The sequence below is a fragment of the Aythya ferina genome (assembly GCF_964211825.1).
Source record: "Aythya ferina genome assembly, chromosome: 12".
In the NCBI taxonomy this organism is placed as follows: Eukaryota; Metazoa; Chordata; class Aves; order Anseriformes; family Anatidae; genus Aythya; species Aythya ferina.
Window position 1 is genome coordinate 8,868,235 of NC_140308.1, and position 27,211 is coordinate 8,895,445.

Here is a 27,211-nt window from a genome sequence, read left to right on the forward strand (position 1 = left end):
CAAGGCATCTGGTGGCACAAGAACTGGAATTTGAGTAGAGGGAATATCTCAGGTACTAGCTAAAGACAAAGATTTGAAAAGTGTGTGTGAGCACTGAATGATGTAGGAATGAAGAAAGTGATGTAGAGCTAGGGACAGTCAAAAAACACGCATCTTTTTTAGCCTATTTGGCACAAAGAATGGGACCAATGAATTATACAGAGTGCCTAATAGTGACATTCAGATGAACAAAACCTGGAAGAGGTGATATAGAGAGACGATACTACCAAATTAGGATCCAATTATTAAACCATAGACAAAGGAATAAGAACAAAAAATATGGGGAAAAAATTCTTGATCAGTAAAGTAGCTCAAACCATTACTGTCAAGGACAGTAAAGGAACGAATGAAAGACCTGTGTGATGAAGTCTTAGAGGAAGGATAGAAAAAACTGGTAGGAGAACGTAGTTCTCAGCCATCTGAGAGAGGTGCCAATTTGAATGGAGTGGTTTTTGGAAGAGGAATAAAAAAGGCAGAGCACAATACAGACATATTCATCTTCTAAAACCAATATGGAAATTATAGCTAAGCTTCCCTTCCCTTTACTTTCGTTTTAAGGAACTTATTTTTCATTACCCTGCCTTAACAAAATTCACTGTTCATATACTGAAAACATAAGATGGAGCTGTAAGAAGGCCGAGTCTCTAGCATACATGGCATTTAATCATTTTATTTTTTGACACCGTAAACTTCATTATATCACCATATAATCTCATCTAGTGTCACTGTGTATTACAGCTTCTTCGCTCAATAAAAGAATTGTCTAAGTCAACACTGCATGAATGATCTTTATGAATTTATGCTGAATAGCCCAAAATGAGGTACTGCTGCTCCTTGTTCACCTCTTAATTATCCATGGTGCTGCATTAATAGAGCTTCAGCCTGTTGATGCCTCCATCACCTTCTAGGAACACATGGATACTGCTTTCCCTATGTATTTGGTATAATCCTCTTTCAATAATGTAATTGTTTTAATTTCTCAAATTTAACTAATTGAATAGATCCTATTCCTTCTATTGCTCATCACTGTTATATGTCCAGAAAGTGAGTTCATAAGAAAATTCATACAGAAATATAAATTCGAAAGGACCCACTGCTTGACAGATAATCTTTGCCACACAGCAAACTACCCACTTATCACACAGTTACCATGCACTCAGCCAGAATATAGCATAATTTAACACTATAGTAGCTTCTCAGAAGGTAGCATCCAGAGCCGACTCTGAATATGATAATACATACTAGAAACAACCAGTGAGAAAAATAGAATTTCATAAACAGAACAATTGCTCCAAACTTCCTCTCCACAGCAACCTAGTTTCATCATTTATGTCCAAGTTGTTTTGCACAATGTATCCATATTTATGACATCTATTTCCATTTAAAAGTTAGATCTATTTGATCTTCTCTAGATAAAATTCTGAGCAACCTGATCTAACTTTGAGGCTAGACTCCTGTGATCAACAGGCTGGACAGATACGACATGCAGAAGTAGCCTGCAATGAGAAGCATTCTATGATATGCCAGATAAAATAAATAAATTCACCATAATTCCAATTCTATACACATAGTATCCATGATATATGTTAATCTTACCTTGTAAGATTAGTTTTAAAAAAGACCTCACAGCCTATCTAATCAGTGTTGCACATTTCAAATTAAAAAAAAAATAATAAAAAAAAATCAATCCATCTATTTTAATTATAATCATTACAAATGTTTCTGAGTAAAGTACATTTTAACTTTTGTTTAATTGTAAGACACGGCTAATTGCCAGAATTTTTTCCACTGTACTTATACTCTGTGGAGTACTAAAGGAACATAAGACAGCGAAAACAAAACAGACTCTAGATGTGTTTAATTTGCACATAATATTTTCATGGTGTTACGCTAGATGAATTTAGCATAAAAACAGAGTTGGAGGGCTCGTGCACTCATGCAATAAGGCACAGGAAATTGCTTTTAACTAGCTCTCCACTTTCCAAACAAAAGTAATTCCCAAGCTGAGTTTTTAATCTGCTGTCCATCACCTGTTTCCTTGAAGTTTTAATGTGTCACAAGCAAGAGTGTAATAGATAATCACTGACTTGGAGCTCATTCCTCTCCCAGCCTTTATAAAGCATTGCCAATAATAAGTAGTGAAACACATATAATAAGTAGTGAAACACACAGATTGTGGTATCGATCCTCCTCTCATGATGGATCAAAAACATCTCTCTTCTACTTATATAATCTTTTCATTTGGGATGCTCTCAAATCCATTTTTGTATGTTCCTTTGGTGACTTCACCGAAAAGCCAAAAACAGAGAAAAAATGTTACTTCAATAATACCCCTGGTAATACTTTTTCAAAAGTTTGCATTCATTGTGACTTCTTTACATAGAAGATTGGTAAACACAGAAGTCATCTACATACAGCAGCGATGTTATTGCTGTAGCACCCCTTTAATACCAGGTATCCAAGAGCAACTGCAAATACTTCAGTTCTTTCCAACTTCCCTCCACAATTCCCCCTGAAAGTGAACTTGGCTGTATATTGTGACGGGAGTCAAAGGAAAATACCTGTATCACTCTGACAAATGACTTATAATAAACACATATACACAAAATATATAAGTATAAATAAAAATATGCATACACATGTGATTACAATAGTCGGTCATTTTAAGTACACAGCACCTTAAATAAGGCCAGATTAGCAAAAAACTTTTGAAGAACATTATTAATATGCAGTATTTGAGGTAAAACAAACAGTAAGAAATTACTACTTCTAGCTAGTATTTGCCTGTGAATTCTCAAATGAGACTGTTGAGCTACTGACTGCAATGGGAAAGTCATTGTTTAAGCTATCAACAATAACAAGGAAATGGTGTCAGTGTACACCAAACTTAAAAAGGTTTTTTTATTAGTGAGATATTGAACAACCTACTGTTAGCATATTCATCATTGATCAGGAAAAGCATGTATACTAGTATGACATAGCTTGCCAACAAAGCAATGCTTGTGCTCTTTATATTAAAATTAGGACATTATTTAAATTTGCGTATTAGGTCTTTTTATTATTATTACAATTAAGACAATCACCTCACTGAAGAGCTGCAAGAAGAAATACAACTTCACAATACAATGGCAGGTGAAAAATAATGTAAATAAAAACAGACTTATTGCTTTGTGAAGGACTAGCTTCTAACTTTGCACAAAAAGTGATGGACCTAACACATTGTGGAAAAAAGACAAGAGCCTGAACTCATCATTTTAGTAGCTGCCATAGTGTCACGCATTACACTAAGAATTATTAGGAAAGGAACAGGGAACAAAACACAGAGCATCCTTAAATTTCTAACCGTGGTGTACATGCATCTCAAACAGTGCACGTAGCTTAGGTCATGCACACTCAAAAAGATAAAGTAAAAGAGCAGAGTGCAGAAGAATTCAGAACAATGAATGTGATCACAGGGATGGCATGGCTTTCATGGAAGGAAAACTACATGCAGTAATTTTGGAAAACAAGTGGCTGAGAGGAAATACGATAGAGGTCTATAAAACGATGAGTAGTATGGAGATAGTGAATAGGCAATGATTTTTCATTATTTGCCATTATTCAAGACATAAGTGGTATAAAATGAAATTATGAGCAAGCAGTTCAAAACAACTAAGAAGAAGGACTTTTTCTTCACAACTCATAATTAAATCATACAGCTCATTACCCCAGCACGACGCTTCTGCCAAGAGTATAAATTTTTTCAAAAGGAATTAGATAAATTCCTGGAGGGACTGTCCATCTTCAAAGCTCAAGAAGCAACTACTCTGTGTATTACTAGAGCTGAGAATATAAGAAGGCCCAATCTGCAGACACATCTGTAGATGTACTGCGTCCTGTCATCTGCTGCTGTCCACACTGGTGACAGGATGCTGTGCTGCACCAGGGTTAACCCACTGATGCACATCTTATGTTCTCCACTAGTAATCCTACAATCGCATGGCAGGCCTTCCAGTCTCTTATCTTATAAAAAAGTAGGACAGGAAAAGTAGGCAAGCTTTACGGTGATATGATTGATTTCTAGGACTCAAACTTAGATTGTCCTAGATACACAGAAGATACGATTTTTCACCTGGAGTTTCCACCTTTCCAAAAAATACAACGCTCCCAACCTGCTAGGATATGGAATTTCCTTCAGCAGATTTAGGGTGATTTCAAGTTTGCAAGGAGTTTGGGATTTAACCTAAAACTTTTAAAGTTTAACTGAAATATCTTTCTATTAAGTATCTTAAATATAATGCAAAGGCTGTGGCAATCTGAATGAAACACTTTGTAAAAAATAAATAAGGGTTGCAAAGGCAAGAAAAAACACTATTCTCATTTTAGGAGAGTACATAAAAAACATTTTTTAAAACCAATTTTTTAGGTTATCTAGCAAAACTGAAAAACCCCTCATTAGTAGGAATCAGATGATACTTGAGGAAAAAATGTTCAACTTGAAAGTACAATAACTCCATCCTCCATTAAGCCAAAATACTATTAGCCACTCAATTTTACCACATTGAGCTTCATGGAGATACGTCCCCTAAAAGATTCTCTCCACTTGCAACGGGACCATTCCTGTTCCAGTCAGGACTACAGACACAGACCACCTATGCACTGATATGAGAAAACCCAACAGTACAAGACCATAAAGTACTCTGCTACGGTTACAGACTATAAGCCTAGATGGCAGAGATATCAATCTCAAGACATACCAGTGCAGGATGAAGCTGATGGATCTATAACCAATAATATTTCACTCAGCCTTAGCTCCTGCTGCCGCTGCTGCCCTGAGAATCTCCTCCCAGAACATCAGCTGCAGGAACACCGTGCATCTAAAGAGGCACTACTGAATCACAAGTACATCAGCTACAAGGGATGGCTGACTGGGCTGTCAGCTTCTGCCATTTGATTGAATGGAAAAGGGAAAAAAAAATGGTAATAAAAAAAAGGAAATAAAAAGTGTTTGCTTTAACGTGGTCTCTGGGTCCCTGTAGCGCTTTTCTTAAGAGGCTTTTATTCTGATGACCTATTTATTGATAGCAAATCTTGGGAGCTCTGGAAATGTAGATTAATTCTGAGAATTCTCTGCCTCAGATTTCTTGTTCTATTTTCACTTCCTTCCCCCCCACACTTCTAGTCAACTACTTTGGTGTTTCTGTCAATGACAAAAAGATTAAAGTAAGCTAGAGTGCCTATTTTCCAAACTCACTTTGATACAAGATGATAGTAAGTACTCCCAGAAAGAGAAATCTACCAGATTGATTAATTAATGTACTCATTCATTAAGTGACTGACTTCCAACAAAGAAAAGAATTATACTATCCTCATGTACTGATATTCCCTGCAGTTAGCCTGCTGTCAAGGATATTCAGCAAGGTTAAGAAAAGATGCATAAAACACAGTTAACATCTACCCAAAACTAAGGCTAAGAATAATAAGATAAAAAAACAACAACAAAACAATAAATTCACTGATTCCCAATAGACTCTTTAATTCTTTAGTATCTAACACTCTAAAACGCCCTCTAATAGCTTTGTTGCTTCTTATGTTAGCTCAACATTAGCGCCGTATTAAATTCACACATGGTAACTGCCCTGATGGGGTATTAAGGAAGAAAAATGCATAGAAAGTCTAATTAGGCATATAAAAATAATTTCCTATGCGCTTTTATGATCAAACAACACAGTATAAAACAAATATTTAAAACTTATCTTAAAACATAGCTACCCTGATAAGCATAATTTGGAAATCTTTAATGAATTCACCTCAATTAGCCTTTAATTAAATAGCTCATTAAAAACTGATTTGATTATTGCTCCTGAAGAAATCCTTGTTCAACTGTTACGATAGAATAGGAAGTAAATGAAGGTAAGCTTAAACATGTTTTGGAACAGTCTGAAAGTCATAGTGTTGGGGGGAAAAAACCCTCAACTTCTTATAACATCCAACACAAGATAAACTGAAAACATGACAGATAAGCCTGAGAAAAAGTAGGGGTTGGTTTGGTTTGTTTTAAATCTATTCAGAAAGAAAACAGAACTAGCAATGAACTAATCCATCTCGAGTATGTCAGCTCTCTTCAAAACCACTTAACCACCAATCTGTTGTAGCCTATACTTTCAGAAAAAACAACTGTTAATTTTAACGTCTCTTTTCAGTGGAAACACTATCTTACAAATTCCCATGCACACAAATACAGACCTACAGAGAGATTCCAAAGAGCAAATGCGTTCAAGGCTGCTTGGAGAATACTCCATAACAATAAATGTTACTTATGCACGGGAGTAGTGCTCTAGTAGCTAGCGTGGCTTAATGACCCAGGAAGGGAAAGTTTAGTGCAGAGGAATATTTTTTTTTTTTTTAATTAAACTAACCGATGTGATCGATGTTATTAAAAAAAAAAAAAAACAAAAAAAAAAACAACCACTAATTGCCTATGTATTCCTTCAGTTGATCTAACAAAATATTTTTTTCCTCTATGAACTTCATTTCAAACGCAGATCAATGCTTTACTATGTTTCAGGTCAAGTTAACGTGAAAACTTTGGGTAGTTCTAAGTGAGACACAATCAAGACCCAGAGAGAAGAACGCAGAAGAGTAGGGACAGGCTGGAGGCAGGAAAGATAAAAAGTAAAGCCAGACCTTTATATGCTATTTTAATAAGCATACAGCATGGAAGCACTTTTTTTTTTCCCCACTGGGAAGAAAACTAAGGCAAGAACAAGACTGTCATATTGGCACAGTTCTGTGTCAAGAATGATGTTTTGCTGTATTACCTGGACAGGCCACTGAACAGTAGGACTTGAAATTGTCTAAATCGAAGCCACATTCTGTCATTCATGTATGTTACAAAATGTACAGAGCCAACAAAATCACTCTCCAACCATAGAAAAATACTTAGGAGCATTTTTTGCCTGTAAGCTCCTGTACGCTAGCCTTAGGCAGGGCCTTTACTTCCCACTGTGCAGGTTTGCTCCTCCAGAAAGGTCAGGAAGAGACTAGCCTCAAAAAAAAAAAAAAAAAGACAAAAAAAAAAAAAAAAAAAAGACAGCAACTCAGAAGATGCTTCAAGTGCATGAAAAGGTAGCATTATTAGCATATAAATCCAATACAATGCAAGAGTAAACACTAATAATATAGTTGCAAATATTAATAATTTAAATCCAATAGAACAAGCGTTTCAAGAAGGCATACATATGTTATGAACACCGCTAATTTAGTTGTCTAAAAATACATTTTTAAAATATTTTGTTTCGTTCCATCAATGATTAATACATATGGATAGACACTTAACAACTTATTCATATGGAAATAAGTGGTGACCCCTCTGAGCAATCAATAACTTTTAACCAAGAGCCGCACTTTCTCCTCCGTATATCAGAATTCGCAAGGGCTCTCCACAGGCTCTCAGAGACTAGGGAAACAAATGTATTATAGTAACTATCAAAGACCGTTAAGAACAAACATATCACCTCTGACTCAGAAAATCCATGGATCCTAGCAGGCTCACGAAAAACCTGAGGAAGTGCCAATGCATTACTCTCGCACTATTTCCTACAACCGTCCTGATCACTGCAGAGAGATGTACTGGTGTGAAACGTTCCTTTTGTGGGTTGGAGGAAAAACTAATCCAAAATACTGTATGTGAGCAAAGAAAAATCAAAGCAATTAACTGAAAACATGCACTGCTTCAAGACTGACTGAGTGCTACAGAGCAGACAAACCCACCCCACATGAGGGGTTCAGCACACCGCCCCACGTATCTGTGGCATGCACAGGAACCATTCCCACCACTCCGGCCCAGTGCCCCACTGGGACCATCTTGATCACGTGCTGCTCACATGAAAGACATTCACACATACAGCCTTTACCATTTCATTCCACAAGCAGTGAGCTGTAACATCCTCAGGAAGCACCTTCCCTCTCTTCTCCTGCAGGCCAAGACTGGCAGAACCAACAGATCTCACTGCTGCAAAGCTCACCCCGCCTGTCTTTCCCCCTTGCACTGCTCACAAAGCTCATCTCGCCTGTCTTTCCCCCTCTCCCTTTCCACTGCCCTCAGGGCACGTCCAAGAGCTTGCACAAGGGCCTGCAGGCAGCACCATTTCACAGCAATTCAGCCTCTACTCCGCAACAGTCTTGCAGAGCGTGCTTTTTGGGGGGCTGAGGAGTAGGACATCTCTTTATAACACTTTCTATATATTTGATGTTTTCCTCTCTTAAAAGACCTTCAGGAAAGCATGCCAGCAACTTATACTGTAAATAGGAAAGGCAGCAGATTATTAGTATTAGAAAATTACCTGCTGCCTGGGTAGGCTTGACACAGTAAGATGCAAAGTTCAGACAGCTATTCACAGGACTTGATGATGGGATTGAGCTCAGTCATTCAGACAGAGGCACCGATTTCTTTACTTTCTGATCACTTCACAAATCACATTACCATAAATCACTGAAATTTCATCAACAATGAAGCACTTTATGAAAAGAAATACAAAGCAGAGGACAGTCAAGCTGATTCTAATGAATATTTCTTTTTCCAGTAATAAAAAACTTAGATTGCAACATGCCCTTCACTGAGTGCACTTCAGAGAGAGGAGACGAGGCTGAACACCATCACCATTGGGTACAACAACCATCTTCAAAACTGTGTACCTGCTTAATGAGTGATTTTAATTCATATTTCATTCTACTTGCAGTTCTGAAGAACTGAAGTCATCTGTGCTGATGGCAAATTCATGCTGAGAGGCTTTTTGACACCCCCCTCCCCCCCCACTCAAAACAATAAAAGATTAAACAGATTGGGAAAAAAAAAATCATAGCAGGGAAATGACTTTAAGAAGAAAAATGGAGGGGCAAAGGAATATTCTTGACTCTTCTGTGCCATAGGACGATATACAGCAGCCTTATTTTGTGACCTTAACAGTGAATGAGCAAGATGACAATCAAAATATCTGATAAAGCAGAGAAAGGCGTGGATCAATAAGCAGACACTAAGAGAGAATCTATATTAACCTTAGGAACTGAGACAAAACCTCTATCTACAGCTCTCCAAACACAAATCTAAGGGAGAAAATAGGTAGAAAACACAGTAAGTTTCCACTACCCTTAAATTTGCCATATTTTTTCTTTTTATAATCCTGTTAAATAAATACTAAGTTTTTAAAATATTGTAAATCGATAAATTTAATTTATCACTTTCTTTTCACACAATGCAGTCAATAAAACACATCTTCTGCTCTGTTTACGTAGTGCAACCATTTGACTCCACCACTACCCTCAAAAACATCTTTTTCTGTCAGAATTTTGTCCATGAGGATTTTGGATACTTTAACCTTGTATCCAGGTGTTTTATATCCTGAACAGAAATGGTAGCTTCTGCAAGAGAAGATGCTTTCACGATTATATTTCACTCTAATCTGTTTTGTGCTTGAGGCCATGCCCAGAATAGGAGGTGGTATGGGGTGAGGGGTTATTGGGATGGTAGGGTTGTACCTGTAAGGTTGGAGAAAGCAGGCAGGAGAAAAAATAAAATAAAAAAGGAGAAAAAGAAAAAAAGGAACATGTGTCTGGCCAGGGTGGGATTTGGAAGGTTATCACATCACACTGAGGGGACACAGGCCTGGGGCAGAACTGCTGATGCAATTTTCCTTCTGCTTTCTCTTTTTAGCCTGTGATACACAGAATCTCTAAAAACCCTCCACTATATAAAGCCTATTTGCTTTATGTGGGTACCCTGTTATGGTTCTGGATTAACAGCCTATACCTATTTAGCAGCACAATTAGCACAGGTCTTGGGCACTGTCTTCCTTAGAAGCCAGTTCTTCTTTGAGGGGGAAGTTAACAAGGGGCAGGAGACAGCAGACAGGAGACAGTCTAAGTAGGAGCTGTGCTCATCATTAATAACAAGTAGTGAGCATTTTAGGAGGAGACATATAACTGGACTGGGAACTCACCAAAGGTTACGAGTTCTCCTGCGCTTTCTGATAATATACTGCACATACAGCTCAAGAAGTGACCTAAGTGACACAAAATATAATTTGATGGATAGAAGGGAACATATAAGATGTGTGCTCCATGGTTGTAAGTCTCTTGTTATAGAGAAATTGTGCATAATCTGCCTATTATCACCACTTCTCTCTGTTTAGAGAAGGAAAAAAGAAAAAAGAAAAAAAAAAAAAAAGGAAAAAGAACGAACGAAAGAAAAATGTAGCTTTCCATTTATGCCTGGTAAGGGCATGATCCAAGATGTCCAGACTTCATTATCCCAAAACTATTTAAAAAGTAACTTGAGAAATCTTGTGTGTGTTTCTAGATAGGTGACAGTTTCCAAAATGCAAATAAAGTGAACTGGATTTCTCTGAACAAGTGTGAAGGATTCTTGTACTGACTTGTGCCATTCTTTCAGCGGTTTCAGAACCCACACCAAACCTTGCCTCCACCAGCGCTCTGAACGTGATGCCTGAGAGCAATTTCCTTTTCCACCTCATTCTCATTTCCCATCTTATCTTTTTGGCCCTGAATCTTCATAACACTGAATAAAAAGGACCTCATTTGAGCAGTTCTGGATGAATTTAGCTTAAGTGTTGAAATTTTCTTCTATGATTTTTGCTCAGCCATGCTTTTTGTTGTTTCTAATCTTCATGTGATTCAAAAGAAACATGCAGAAGCATCCCATAATTATGATTCCTGATGATCATCCAAATTAAACTGTACCGATAATATTTTTGTCTCATCATATAAACTGAAGCTGTCTCACAGGGTGAAAATGGTGACGTTTCATTGACATGAGGAAAGGTTTCTTATATTTGAACTCAGTGTTTGGTCACACATTTCTCAGAGCAGTGCAGCTAAGCCTGTACTGGTTTTTATGAAGCTTATATACATGAGGCAGTTGCCATTTTGTGAAGCAAAAAAATCAATACAATGTGGAACAGAGACTTGCACATTCTCTAGTTATTGAGTTATACCTCCCCTCTTTTCTGCTTCTTTTAAAAATTGCTCTCACTTGCACCATAATATTCTTCAAGACACAAAAAATTATATTCCTTGTCCCCAAAGTTCTGTTTAGTAGTAAACACCTGCAATAGCTCTTCATTTTTGAAGAAAATATAGTGCCTGACACATCTTGGTTAAAATATGTCATGATCAAAGATTAAGTCCTCATCATGAAATGGCAGTTCTTTGTAAGATGCTTAAGAGGATAAAACTTTTGTGTGACAGATGTCACAATAAAACAAAGTAAAAGTGTAGGATCCAGGAAAATATAACAGTCTTGTATTCTTCTCCTCAGTGATGATAAATAGGGGGGAGGAAAGGGAAATAACTTATATGCATTTATCTTGACACATCAGTTCTGGTGAATACAACACTTTAAGCAGCCAAAATTTTAAAAAATAATAATAATAAAATAAAATCTTATCAGGCCTGCATCAAGTGGATTTGTCAATGTTTAGTTGAGTTATATAACAAATTACTGTTGCATATTAATACATCTCTTGAGATTTATTTGTGTATCTGTGAGCCTCAAGAAGTGAAATATTTTACTCTCAGCATCATTCAAGTCATGGCATAACAATGCTGCTTTTGCTGCACTTCACCATCTCCAACTTTGAATGTCTAACACTGCATTGATATTTTTCATACCAACACAGTAAAGCTACTGAAATTAAAAACAAGGTGAGGAATTAGAACAAAATGGATAAGCCTGGAGGGCAAAAACTGTGCCACACCTACAGGAAGCACGTTGGAAGGAGTACTTCATTCCAGAAAGGCAGGGCATTCCTTAAATCTTATATCCCAGCTTCTTGCCAAATGCTCAGAAGTGCCTAGAAGACCTAGCAAACAGCATGGTTTTGTTTTTCCTCCCTAGCCTTCTGCGTGGTCAAAAGCCTTTATGGACCTACCAGAGCCCCACACATTAGCTGCCATCACCTGATCACAGCCTCGGGAGGGTTCTCTGCCCTGTCACTGCCCAACCACCAAAGCTCCCTTCTCTCCTCTCCCCTTCTCTCTCCTGCAGCAGGACCAGATGCTCAGAGGAGTGAGGGCTGCACTGCTCAGCCAGACACCTTTGCTATTTTCAGAGTCTGTCTTAAAAGGGTACCGAGGCCAAGCAAGTTTAGAGAGATGGAAACAGAACAGGTGTTTGGTGGGCAAGCAGATGGCTGTGATACGGCCATTAGACAAACCTGGGCCAGGCAGTTCTGCCGGACTTCAAGTACTCGGTTCTGCTTTGTTGATGTGCAAGTGAAAGCTTCAACCATAAATTAACCAAGTCTGTTTCTAATTCACAAAATTAAAGTTACACAAATATTAGCTAAGTCTATGCATACAGGTTATAATACCAGTGTGAAAGCAACGAAAAATTATAATACTAATTTCCTAAAGTATATACTTTAAAACCTCTCTTACATATCCAGTAACACCAACGAAAACACGTGATTTCAGTGTAATACTTCAGAAACACCGGTTCCTGACATTTTAAAGCCTGACTTGTTCTCCTTTCACTTTTCCAGGATTACATTTTAGAGTATTTTTATATCTCTGCCCCTACAACGGAAGCACTGGCTTTCTCCCCATTTTGCAGAAAGAGGCAAGATGCTCTTTCATGAGACAAAACATACCCGGAGCTTTCTCCCACGCACAGCATCATGAAAACATGCTACCTTATTCAGCAGATTTCTCACCACCCAGTATTTAGTCTGTTTATCAGAAAAATACAAAGACAGTAAGTTTTTGCCATCATTGCTATCGTCTATACAGGAACAACGAAGACAGAGGAAATGTGTTAATTTATTGACACAGACAAATCAACAGCTGGGAAGAAGCAGCCTCCTAGAAACCCTGCCATGCCTCTCCCCAGCCCTGAGCTCTGAGCCAGACACTCCTGAAGCCAACTTTTGCATGAAGGCTTTTACAGGCAGCCTGCTGCGTCTTTAACGTTTGACTTTTTAAATAAAAACTACCTGGCACAGATTAGCAAAGTTCCTATATTCATCTCATAGCGAACCAGACAGATGCAGAGAGATATCTTTCTTGGGAAAACCCAAAGAAAGCCTGTTCATTCACAAAGAACCATTACATTTTTGTGCCCTCTACCTAGCAGACGCGTTAACTGCATAACTAAACAATTCTTCTCCAAAGGTATTTTTCCTGCAGTCAGATGAAACATTTAGAGGCATTTATTGTATGAATGTGTACAAGGTTCCAGCAAGGGAGAGAACCTGACCCCAGTCCTTTAAACCTAACTCAAGATAACACGGTCTTTTGTCACTAAAGAATTAGAGACACTTACATGCACTGCACATACAGGACTTCATTTGCACTTCTGTACCTCATGACATAAACACAAGGTGACTTTTCCACTTAGTGAACTTACCTTTCTTCTTGTGTTCAGTAGCCATGTGTGCACGAGAGGATTTCAGGAGGATTACTTAAGGAATAGGGGATGAGGCAGAGTGACTAACGTCAGAGGAACTTGCTCCTCCAGGGATCACATAGCAGCTACATGACAGACTGCTCCACTGAAGTATATCAGCCTATAAAATGTCTAGTACGTCCTACAACAGCACGATCAGCTTTAGCTGGAGATCTAGAATAGATCCACTTGAGAAGACCAAAGACAACTGGGAACTCCCAGTTCCTGCTGCATCAGTTACTTGGTTACTCTCCTGAAAAACAGTGCTGAGCCGAAGCTCAGGCCTCACAGAATTTGCACTGCTTGTAATCATGAAGAACATACTTCTAGGGACAGCTCTACCAGAAATTCTAGCTTTTGAAGATAGATCTACTAGCAAGTATTAAAGGCCAGGTGTATGCTTTAAAACACCATACCAAAAAGCAGGAGAGAGGCAATATTCACTTTCTGTCCTACTGACTGCAGACTTGTTTTCATACACCTAAGATCAATTATATGTATTTCTCTCTCCTCATTCCTAGTCCAAGAGAGTGGCCAGTGAACTTGTCAAGTGCTGGGACTATATAACTGAATACTGTGAACAGGATTTGCTACCCTATGAGACACTTAAAATCATGTCATCTACAGGTGGGCAGCTTGAAAACAGATCCAAGCACACCTCATATTTGGGAAGAAAAATATCTAGTCTTTACACTGTGAGATTCAGTTCATCCATTACAGTATAATATTAATAATACAACACTGTTAAAACATGCACAAAAATCTGTCAATCCACCACTGAAATGTACAAACACAGCCTGCATTTATCTACAGTTTAGGATAGGAAAAGAAAAAATCATTTGTCTCTCAATCTGAAGGGCAAGTTTTTAAGTCAGAATTTATTAAGATAATGCTTCTGCTAAAGTTATTGTAATCATAAATATACAAAGTTGCTTGCTTTTCAATAAAAAGGAAAAAAAAAAAAAACACACACAAAAAAAAACAAAACTTTAGCCTTAGTAAATAACTCGCTTTTTTATTACAAATCAAGCATTTTTCAGCAGTTGAACAACTTCCCATCACCCCCATCAGATCTTTCTTGTATTTCGAATGCCACAAAATGCAGCTTTGGTCAACTTTGCAGTGATTTACACACAACATTTCGTTTCTGGATGTGCATTATTCCTGGTGCTTATCTGATGCAAGGTAGATATCCAATAGCTCTTCCCTTTCCAAATATTGCTGGTGATTAACTGAAGGATTAGATTTCTGGTTCTGTAATGGCTTGTTTTTAAAACCTTTGAATGTTCAGACCCCATGCTTAGAGCATGGTTTTACTTGCTAGTAAACAGATGTTATAAGGGAACATTGACAACTCAAGGACTGGACTGACTTTTAAAATATTAATGGAGCATTAATGGAGACATTTCCCTGGGCACAGCCGAATTACAGTTTTCATAGAATTCTATAGATTGGAAAATAAATCCCCAACACTATGTGCACCTTTAATTTCAGCCAAATGCAGAGCAGCCTTAGAGCTCCCAGTGTTTGCCCAGCTCCTGCAAAACAGGGCTCAACAGACTATTAAAAGCCTTGCCATTATTATTACCCTTCACTGGAATTTGTCTCATAAATTGGGCCAGGAGGTCTCAAGAATCATTTTGCCAGCACAGTAACATTTCTTTGTCTTGTAGAGGTGCTTTCAGTGCATTCTTATCCCAGCTACATGAGCAAGGAGTAAAACAGATCAGCCCTTGGCCCGCTGTTTGACAATTTGCTGGAATGACTTTCATCAGTGCCACAAGTACAGCACAGACTCCATCCAGCAGTTAGGGTTTCAGAACAAGGCTCTCTTAATTTGTGTCTCATTTCAAGAAACAGACAATTTCAATTTAGCAAAAGGAAAAGGTCTTCATAAAATTAACTGAAGTAATAAACCATTCATTATCCAGTGACGAGTTTTTCAACTTCTTACCTTTAATTTCACCAGTTTTCCAAACCAGGCAAAACTTTCCACTCTCTGAAGCAGGCTGCTTTGTCTCCTCTTGTGGGCGATGAAAAGCACGCTCAGAGCTCCTAGAAGATTTTACAAGAAAATACAGTTCAGTGGAATTACAGTTTATAACACTTTCTGATATTTTACATTAAAAAAGGTAAGAGATCTCCTTCAAATCTGGGACAACCTTATGTAAATCAGGAGGGTTTCCTTGCAATCTAAGCTATGTGAATTTACAGTCACAGGCAGGATCACGATTCTGATTTGAAATATAGTTGCCAATGTGCAAAACTAGCTTTGTCATTATTAGTGCGAAAGCAAAAATTACAAGATCTACTCACAAATATTTTTAAACATATCACAAAACAATACAAACATGGTTTAATAAACAATAAACAAATATTTGAAACAGCGCACGCTTTCCTCCCTGGGGAAGAATTTAAGATGATTATTTCAGAGATGATCCTGTTTATGGAAGTTCTGGAAGTTAGATGTAAATAATACAGAGCAACCAATAGAAAGGAAAATACGTTTTTCTGTAAAGAACATGCACAAACTTGTTTATGATATAAATAAATAAATAAAAACCAAAGCAATCTTGGTGAATTATATATAACACTATATGTAAAATGGAATGAAAAACATGAATCAACGTTTAATAAGCCTCAGATATCTTTCACAGAACAGCTGATAAATATTCTCTTCTCCTTCCCTCCCACAAAAGCACTAGGCTCCAAGTGAGTAAAATATTTTTAGACACTTGGTGGTTCAAATCAAAGTCTCCTGAAAGGTTCTCTTATGTCTCCTCTGTTTCCTGTACTTTACATTTCATGCAGCACAACAACAACAAGAAAATGACCTCTGTTATTTCAGCTGGTAAGAATTTAACAGCCTTGCTGTAAATTCTGTGAGACCTTTGACAAAGAGTGGTTAATGACTGTGGCATGCTAAAGGAAAGATTAGTTTCCCAAAGTCTCTATCATTACTAATAATAAATAAATAAATATATTAACAAATATCACAGTCACACAGTAGCTAACAACCAAAATAAGTCTGAGTGAATAAGAATCCAGCAGAGTTTTCATTAAGTTTAAACCCAAACCTGGGATCAAATCACATCACATACAAAGTATGACAAATTTGGGTCCAATCCAGCAGAAAACATCTCTAACCTCCTTGACTACGGAGAAAGAGCCACGCAGAGGAGAGGCTTTAGCTGCATTTGTCAAGGTGTGGGCCCACAGAGCAGCCACAAGCTGTGGGGCAGACTGGGTACCAGAAGGGATAAAGTTCTCCGAAATCCTGACTCACTCCCACCCAAAGCCAGATCCCTAGCATGAAGCAAAAGTTATATTGCTAGTGCCACCAGTGTCCAGAAAACACAAAGGACTGCTTTACGTACTTCCTCTAAACTTCTAATTAAGAACCATGACCTAACATATTTGCTAGGTATTTTTTGTACAAATTTTTGTTACATTCAGTTTTCCCACTTAATGAAGTCACTGAAAATTCTCAGTTATAGCCTTTAAATAATATATTAATAGTTCTTCTGGATCTCCAGTGTCAAGGCTACCAGAGTCTCTTTGGACCACACAGCTGGCTTGAGTTGCTGCAGCTGTTGGATGAAGGTCAGTTATAATTTATTCTTACTTAAAAGCTACAAAAATCAAGGAAAGCAAACTATAACATCATTTTCCAGAAAAGCATTATAGCCCAGTAACCTACAGAGACAGGAGAAAATGTAACTCCCTCTCAGGTAATTTGGGATTTGAAAGGGAGTGTGGACATAATTCTGATGACACTTATCTTCAGGTTTTTAAATGGAACTTGATAATAGAGTAAAACTTTCTGTGATGTGATAGCAAAAGAGAAGGGCAGCAGACCTCATAACCTCCCTTCCCCCAGAATACTCCCGTTCTCTGGGTCTGAATTTTCACCCATCATCTTTAACCGGTCACTCTAGAAATAGCCTAGAAATAGGCCTCCAAATCAATTTCTGGCAAGAAAAGCAAACCCAACCACCTACCGAATGGAAAAGGCTGCATTTTGGAAATCCCCTTATAATCCATCTCATCAATCGATAAAATCGTATTTTGAACTACCAGCGGCAGGAAGTCAAACAAGGGTTACAGCTCCTTATGGCTAAATTAATCCATTCAAAATTCTATTCTATGATTTAAACCAAGCATAACTAATGACTTAAAACCTCCAGCAAATTTAAATACTCTGATTTAGTTCTGAGGCCAAAGTATAGAGAACAAAAAGTACAGTATTTTCAAAGCTACACCAAAGATTTTCTCACTCAATGTTTTAATAACGTGTACATACACACCTGTAATGAGAGCCAAAAAATCATGCATGCAAAAAATCTGAAAGCCACAAAGAGATGTTTCTGCTGCAATAACTTATCCTGAGAAGTTTCACACAACTTCAGCTTCGTAGTTTTGATGGAAATAATTCTAACTAATGAAAATTGAGGCACAGAAAACACGAACACAATATACAAGAAGGGTATCGAGGGATGACAACGGGTGAGATTAACCTCATTAATTTCAGTGATGTGTTTTTAAAGTGCTGTATTGTAAAAATATCCCATGCCATAACCAAATGACAGTGGCAGCACCCCACGGTCAGCTGAGCTGCGGCTGCTTGGCCACAGGACCTGAAGCCAGGCTTGGGAGCAGCTGCACTCGAGCTGCGACTCAACCAGCTGGCTCCTCTGGCCACAGCAGAAGAAAAGGAAGAAAAAGGGAGGAAAATAAATCCACAGTGGCTTCTTACATTTATTTTGACTGCCAAAATTGTCATCTTCCCAGTGTTTAAAGCAGACAGGTCTCCAAATACTACCAAATGGTGCAATACCTTCTAAAAATTGCCAAGTACAAGAAAATGTCTTTCAGACTAAATAAAGTCAGTAATGACAAACACATGAAGCAAAACTTTGTAGAGTAATATAGTGATTAAATCTGAGTACTGTGCTTAGCTTTCCAGATAACTCTGGTGCCAGACACAGTGTGGTTGGCATCCTTACGACTGTAGGCTCTGAAAATAATTTCCTTTGAAAAAGGCTCCTATTCTCCATCTACGAAGCAAGACGATCCCCTTTTCCCTCTTGCTCCTAGAGCAGGGGACCGTCCCTGGCAGGGCCCTGTGTGGCACACGCTTGTACAGTCACACACCGTGTTTGCAAAAGGAGAACCAGAGCATGCACATTTAAACTAACGCTTGCTAGTTACACAAACACATTGGCTATGTAACAATATATACTTACAGGAAATAATATATATTTCATAACACAATGTTAACAACTCCCTACAAGAAGGCTTTCCAAATTATCAGACAAAGGAACCATATTCAGAGATGGCAAAAATAAACTTGAAGTCACTAAGGTGAAGAACAGTGAAATCTGACAGGCTTTTTTTTTTTTTTTTTGTCTGTCTTCATTGTCATTCAGCTGTTAAGACTTGCACAGAAAATCTTCCAGGAGTTACGAAGCAGAGCTCCCCTAACCTTTCTCTGTAGTCTGTACTGATGTGACCCAGAAGTTCCAGCAGGAAACAACTCTGCTTTTACCCGAGGAGAGTCATAATTGAACATAACTTGAACTTCCCAAGTTTCTGCCAAAATACCTGGAAGTTTATCTTAAAAAACACTCTGAACTGTATAGAGTGCTTTCAAAGATGTGTAGACTTAAATACAAAAGGGATCTTTGCTCCTAAAAAAAAAAAAGAGAGAGAGAGAAAGAGAAACAGGAGAAACAGTACAGCAAACTGTCTTTCAGTCCAGGCATTTTCTGTGTGCAGGAATCCTGAGAAGCCCCAGAAAGATCACACACATCCCAACACAGAGAAAAAGCACTATGTGTCTTTTCAAAAGGATACGGTCTCTCTTTTTCTTGGCAGCAGCCTATGTTCATGAGCAGGACAGAAGTTACTCAGAAGTTATTGAGGAACTGAAGACTCATATTTGATAAGGATCCAGACACTCAGTATGTGTCATTGCTTAAGCAACAGCAGAGGAAAGAATGGCAATCTAAAAAAGGCACTGTCTTAACAAATGCTTATAGAGAAACATTACACTGCCGAGGAGGAGAACACAAAAAGATGAAATGCATTAATTATTTAGGTAAATGAACAGTTACTAAAAAGAAACACAAAATGTCAATTAATTCCAGAAGCATTTCTATTCTTTTAGCCACTTTATTTTTAGGCTACAGCATTACTTCTTGTATGAAGCAGAAGCCATTTGTCAGTGCAAATAATGCGCGATTAAGTGAGCAGTCCAAAACTGCAGCGTGTAACTGTGAAATACAAAGTTTGAATTTAGCAGCATAAACTCCCTCCACTTATTAACATTTGTCAGGCTCTTTTTTTTCTTTTTTTTCTTTTTTTTTTTTTAATGTTTTCCTCTGTGTTGGTGTATGAGTATATACACAGATGTATATTTTTTTCATTGACTCACGATGACTAAATAGAACTCTCTACGACCTATGCACATATAATAGACACAGCTTGGACCAGAAAACACCGACTTATGGGTCTGTTAACATATACCTTCCTCATTAAAGATGAAAACATTAACGACGAGGCCAAACAAAAATCCTGTGCCAGCCTAGCACATGCCAGTAATTTAGAAGGAACATAGCAAAAATCCCATTGAGCTACTGCACAAAAAATCCAGCACCTTCAAACGAGTTTCTGTATATCCTGAGTCACGCAGTACTATGCGGTAACTTGCGAGGAATATAACCAAGATGAAAGAAAAGCAGAGTAGAAGTGCTACTGCAGCAATTAAGCCATTTGATGATTTACTGCATATCTATCTACAAGTCATGCAACAGGCTGTTTACTATGTATACATGCTTGGAAAAATCCCTAAATTACCAAGACCAAATGTTCTGCTTGCGTAAATTTGTGTAACTTCATGAATCTGCACGCAGATATCAATACAATCCATTTTTGATTCCTCAGTAAATTAGCTTAAAATGTAGTCTTCAAAGGATGTGGATGACTTGTACGTTCCCTTGGCTGTAAAAATGAGCGATATAGCATATGTGCATGCAAAGCACTTCTCCGTGAAAGGGGCTCTTTGTTTTGTGACGATAAAATGATTAATGGTCATGGAACTGTGATGCGGATCACTACCAGTGACTTGGGACATGTTTTAAATCAGTAAGAAAGTTGTTCACACTTTTAACACAATAGTGTAAATCAGGGCTGTTTTTCAAAAGCTCTTTTCTAAGCTTGCGTGCATCAGAACAACCCCTGGGACTGGCTAGGCTCTTAAGTTTAACAGCAGCGCTGTATGATTTAGCCTAATAAAATTAGGGTTACAGTCTATTGGGAGATTTGCGTACTATAAAGGAACAGAAACAACTACAAATTTCAGTAGAAATTACGCACAATTTCCTGTAATCCTATGATAATTACACAGGTAAGTGATAAAACTCGTGCAACAAATAGATAGCATTTTAAGAGTTCGTATTTCTCTTAACTAGTACACTGAAAAGGTACGCTGCTTACCAACTAGTTCTAGACTCTTGTTGATCTCCACTCATACTTTACCCAATGTCTTCTCCCCTGCTTAAAAATAGAACCCCATTGTAATTGCGATGTAAAAATGAGGTGAATAAAAACACTGGCAAGCAACAACCCAAGACCTGTTTTTCAGCAACTCTGTAAATGTCACCAATAAGCTTTCTTAGGGAGTGGCCTCCAGTCAGCCCCCTGCCTGGCTCCCAGTTCTGCAACACCAGCTTTAACTTCTTCAGTTTTCCAAATCATTAATGCAAGGCAAGACTCCACAGCAATTCCACACAGGAACCTGTCCGTAGGCTGAAGGATAACCCGCACGTGGCAAGACCCAAGAACTTGCGCTCCTCGGCCTGCAGCAGGAGGTGCAGGTGGGTGCAGGCTCCCACCTTGGCAAGAAAGAAAGGACAAGGCAGAGCTCGTGGTTTTACTCAGCATCCACCCGCATCTGGATCTTGAAAGGAAAAAGCCTCAGAGCACAAGATAAGGTGAAACGTGTAAAATGCACTTTTCTATCAGCAGCCCCGTGTTCTGCTGTGAGAGATTTATCTGGTCTGAAGATTAGATGGCAGGTCTGGAGATCTACCTGCCGCGGTTCTGTGTGACACCAGCACGCAGAGTATGGAGCAACGGGTTGGGGTTCTGGCCCAGCCCCAGGGCCCCCAGCTTCACAACCAAAATGTAGTTTTGCTCCCGTAGCAGCCCCAGCTGCTAGCAGAGACCAGCCCTCGTCTTCACACATGCCGCCACCGGAGCACCAGGGCCTCCTCCCAGGCTGAAAGCAGTCACAGAACAATTCCCAGCCTCCAATTACATTAATAACCTACTAGCTGGCTTTGCTCTGAGGAACATAACTCTTCTTTATTGCCTGTAGTTCGGAAAGCTCTTCGGGTCTGGCAGAAGCAAGTATGAGGTCAGACAACCAGGTTTCTATCTGGCTCAGCTATGTGGAAGCTCCTAGCCAGGCTGCTGGTTTGGAGCTATAGCTGCTTACCCCTTTTACAGCCCCAAGGCCAACCTCACAAAGGTTGCTTTAAGGAGGCATTTGCTGGACTGCAGATGGCAAAGCACTTCTCTTGCAGTACCTTTTCATGTCCTCCTATGGAGATGGTTCTGAGCTAGGAAATATCATGAAACAAAGAACGAGTCCTGCTGTTGATTAAATAGTGGGGATTTAACTAGTAGGAAGTTTGCACATCTGTTTCTTTGTCTCTGCTTTTGCTGCTTGTACTATTGCAGAGATTATGCACTGTGTGAGTCACATTATAACTTCTAATATTAACAGCCTGATTTCCCACATTTGTTTTCTCCAGAAGCACGAATTACAAAAGATTTCTCCTTCCCCCTCACTTTTGAGAGCAATTAAAAACAAACTATTTAACAAATCCCTAACTGCCAAAAAGTGTTCAAATCAGATCTTTTATTTTCCTGGACTTCTTGCGTTTGACTTGGAACGGAACCAATTGGCTTTTGGATCTCTCTTCAAAAAGGCACTTCTAACTAACATTTCAATGTATAGAAAACAGCAAAACAAGAAAATTTATATTTTATGGTATGCCTTTAACTAGCAAGACGGATTTCCAAAGACGTATTTCTCCACCAGGTATTGTTTGGATATATTTCAAACATCATGTTACCAGACTCTAAAAGATAGATGGAGGCATGCTAATATCATTTTTTCCTCATTATTCAAAATAAACATCGATGCAGAGGCAGCAAAGAAAAGAGAATGCAAGGGAAGGGGAAAAAATAATCATTCGCTCTCTATTTCTTAATAGCCTGGATAAGATGGATTTGTATGTTTTGGCTTTCGGTAGCAGAAATAGAATTGCTATATAAATGTCAGTTGGAGCAGAAAGACCCGACAAGTCGGGGCCCAGCCCCCCCACCTCATTCTGATCATTGCCAGAGCCGCCTGCTTCCAAACACCGCCTGCAGAATGGTTTCATTGTGAACGGGAAAGGGGCTCACTTTTCCAATGGAAACACTGTTATCTTGCAACAGCTGGTTATAGTTAACTACAGCCATACTTAAAACCTTTAAAGTCTGCTTCTTGTTTAGTCTTGTATGTATGGGAAAGGCTTTGGGGGAGATTTAACCCATTATGGTCCATCAGGACAGCACCAGGCAGTCGAATCAAGAGCCGGAAAAGGCACCACACTTGAGAGGGCAGGGCGCTAACCAAACCCTGTGAATAAAAACTCTTCCTTTCCATTTGCCTTGCTCAGCAGTTAAAAACTAATGAAAGGTTAAAATTTCTAGAGCTAAGTCAGCAGAAGCCTATCCAAAAGCATTTATACAATCCTAAAAATATACAGCATAGAGCATTTTGATACCAAACTGTGGGAACTGGAGAAAGAAAAGAGAAATAAGTCATCACCCCCACCCCTTTAAAATAAGAGGCTGACTTCTCAGGTTTTCTTTCCTTTTGATTTCAAACTATTCCAGACCAATAACAATTACTGGTTAGAATGCTTTCATGCTAAGATACTTTTTTCCCCCCTTTTGCCAGCATGATTTCTCTCCTGTTGTTCCTTACAAATCTCAACAGAGAATATCACTCAAACCATTCCACGCCATTTGGCTGGATTATAAGAACACACAGAAGGAGGTGGGGAACGCTTTCTGTAATTAAGATGTGCTGCCAGTAATGGGACACAACAAAGGGAACCAGGACAGAAGAAATGCTTACATGCACACAGCTGTACCTGCAACTTTAACTGACAGTATGAACGCTTCATTCACCTCATTGCCACAAACAAGTCGTGTGCTTTTCAGCAGGGTTGAGCACAGCTACGACACTGGATTTTTCCATGACCCTAATTCAGGGTTAGAAGACCCAGTGTTTTGTGGTATTTCACATGGTGCAAGTTGCTCAGTAAGTATTCAGCACATCTAACTTCAGCCTCTAGCAGCTTTTGGCAACTTTTGGGAATGACACATGACACTTGATGACTCTGCTTCCAGCACAACCTCTACAATTACATACAGATGGGAAGGAACAAGAGGTTTAGCATGATGTCGTTGTTTCCAAGCCACCTCTCTACATATTCATAAGTTACACTTTTCAAATGATGTATTTTTATCAAGGAGACCTTGTGTGGCATGATATGCCTAAGAATTTAAGCACATTCCTTTTACTGTAATAATTTACAAGTGATTTTGAGCATACAGTTAAAAACAAAGTTACATTTGTTAAGCTTACAGACTCACGATATGACATGTAAGGAAAACTCTCGGATTAAGTCTAGCAGTTTTATTTCTAATTCTTTAATTACAATGTTCAACCCATCTATGATGTTCTTAAGTAGTCCCTCCCCACTACAGCTGTCAGGCAACGTGGTACAGATCATTTTGATTAGTTTAGACCAAGCTTCTAGGCTATACTTCTGCCTCGCTCTCTAGAAAAGCTCTGTGCTACAATTAGCAAGGTTTACGAGCTGACCCTGTTGTTGTTTTTCAGGTTCAAAACTATCTTGGGCCATTTTGAATCACACGCTCCCAGAGAGTTATTTAATGGGTCAGTGAACTTCTCTGAACGCTTAAAAACCCCCTTTTTGTTGTTTGAAAGTCTTCTTTTGGCAACCTGGGACTTGCCAAGAATAAAATTCTCGGGTTATAAGATTTTTAGAACCAACTAAGCTGCGAGCAGACCGGCTGCACGCACCCATCGCACCACAGTGGTGAGAACGCTGAGGATGTAAGACACCATACAGTAGACTGCCGAGCTGACGTGAACTGTAGCATCCCAGCCATCTGCTCAACAAGTATGTTACACTTTGTGTTGCCAAAATAATCCTAAGTGGGATACGTATGCCTCTAGAAGTGTGATGCAAAAGAGCACTGAGCTTTTCAACTTTCCGGTGTCTTTAGTTGTAGCTGAGCACACTTTAAGCTCAAACCCCAAGTTTTAAAATGAGATTTTCCACTATTTACCCTTTTTGACAATAGAAATTCTCAAGGCACAAAAATGCATGTGCACTTTTGAGCCACCTCTAGACAGGGAGAGAAATACATGCTTGTCTTGGAAGTTGAAACAGTACCACAGTACCACAACCTGGTATCAGGTGTCCAGTGCCAATTATCATTGATGCAGAACATAGAAAAACGTGTATGAACACATACTAACAACTTTTGCCTTCAGAACAGATTTTTTACTTTTTATGTCATCACTAAAAACCATGGCAGAAATGGCTGAAAAAAAGTAGCAATCTCTTCAATCCAGAACACAACTCTGAGCACAGGACAGCTGTCTGGGCAGTTGCAGAGTTATGAACTATAACCAACCAAACAGACCTTCCTTTCTTTCCTACACTCCTTTGTTCTTGGGTTGCCCTAATTCAGGAGTCCATTTATGTTCAACTGTTTCCTTGATTTGGTATCAACTGAAATTCTTCTAGATAAAGGAATTAGGGACTTTATTCAATACTTAGGCAAAGCTGAAGAAAGTGACTTCATATCCAAGAATCAACACTAACACTTAAACAGCTGAGTCAAGAGAATAGCACAAGTAAGCCAAGACTATGCTGGAGCACGGACTTTTAAAGCTAAGGATAAAAAAGCACAGTAGATTATTATTATTTATTTTTGTAAAATAATGGTTGCATTAGACAGAGATGAACTTTTTCTGAGTACAGTGAGAACAAATTGAAGAATTGGCCTTCTGCATGACAACGTGCTGAAATACATCACAAACCCAGAATACATGCAACTGAATTGTTCCCAGAAATTTCTTCCCAGAAGATAATAGGAAGGCTGTAAGACAGAGGTTTTCCTTTGGTTTTACTTGGAGTAGTCAGATGCCAGGCTGCCCAGCTGGCAAGTTCAACTACCAATTTATTTTCATGAGGCTTCATACACTAAGGACACATACAATCAATTAATTGCAGGTCTGAATGTCCTCTGAAGTCAATGGGAAGGTATCTGCTGACTTGGCTGAGTTTTACAACTGATCCTTAAATTCCACTGCTTTGGAAAATGAATGCTGTTTATCAGGCAGGACACATTTTTAGTTTGAAAATGTTGTTTTCATAACTACATAATTCTGTAACATATACATAGAAAAAGATGCAAAATAATTAATGTTACATTTCAAACATGAGATTCATTTTTAGAAAGCATTTTGTACTGTGCTTACTGAAATTATACTCCAACTTTTTGCATTGTAAATGTGCCAAATGACCATGCTCTGTTTTACTTCACATACACAAATCAGACTAACCCAGCTTCTTCAACCTTTCTACCATGGTTACACGTATTAGAAAAAAAGTTGCTGCACATAGAAGAAACTGATAGCAATCTCCACAGTCAGCAGGTTACACGATAATGTCCAGAGAACTGTTCTTACAATCCTGCAATGCAAAGTTTATAGACAGCTTGAAATCAAAACTGAAAATGTGCCTGAGACAATGTAAGAAGGAATTTCTCTATGAAGCCAGCACACTGGAGCGGAGGCTAGGAGCCATTTACTAAGCAAGGAAAACTTTTTTTTTTTTTTCCCTATTTAAGTAAACTAAATCAATCACATTATTTATGTGATAAGCCACTTTAAAAAAAAAAAAAAATCACACCAAACAACGACACCCTGTTGCATCAGTGAATATCCAAGGCAGGTATACTGACATTAGCATAGATTTAAACAAGGCTTACACTAACATATCTGTAAGAAGAGAAACAGCTCAAAGCGTTTGCTGATTAACTGCCTCTCTACTCACTCACGCATCTTTTTTGTTTCTCCTTAATCACAGAGTGATGTGGGTTGGAAAAATGTAGATTGCATCATTCTCCACCACACGCAAAGAGCCTGGAGAGCCTGAAACATTTTTAAGACACACAAAAAAGATTTTTGCAGTGCTTAAAGCAGATGGCATTTGAAACCAGGAAGACAAATTATATCATTCGGAAATAATACATTAATTAGTAATTAGATTAAGACTTACATTTTGGTAAAACTTACGGTAACATTGTAAGACGTAATCACAATCTTCCCTTCCACATAAGGAATTAAGTGCATTACTCTCCAATCGCTGAAAATAAATTTTGCAATAAAGTTCAAGGAAAAAAGCTGTCAGAGCTCTAGGACTGCGGCAAGGGTGCCTGCAGCGGCCAGCTCTTAACTGCTCGGAGCACTCTAAAGGAACGGTGACAATCCCTAGAGACCAAGAACACAGAGTGGCCTTGCAGACATCCCAGTTCCTGAGAGAGGAAGCCAATTCAAGAGGAAAA

The 27,211-nt window shown here is 38.6% G+C and overlaps 1 protein-coding gene across 10 annotated transcripts in view; it reads right to left on the bottom strand.

Annotated features, from left to right (window-relative positions):
* Positions 1 to 27,211, bottom strand: part of CDH11 (cadherin 11) — a 464,760-nt gene that overhangs the window by 227,835 nt on the left and 209,714 nt on the right. For all 10 annotated transcript variants that reach the window (XM_084533758.1, XM_084533751.1, XM_084533754.1 and 7 more), the window contains one exon: positions 15,435 to 15,535. The gene's annotated coding sequence lies outside the window, so the exon portion shown is untranslated. The remainder of the gene's footprint in view (positions 1 to 15,434; positions 15,536 to 27,211) is intronic.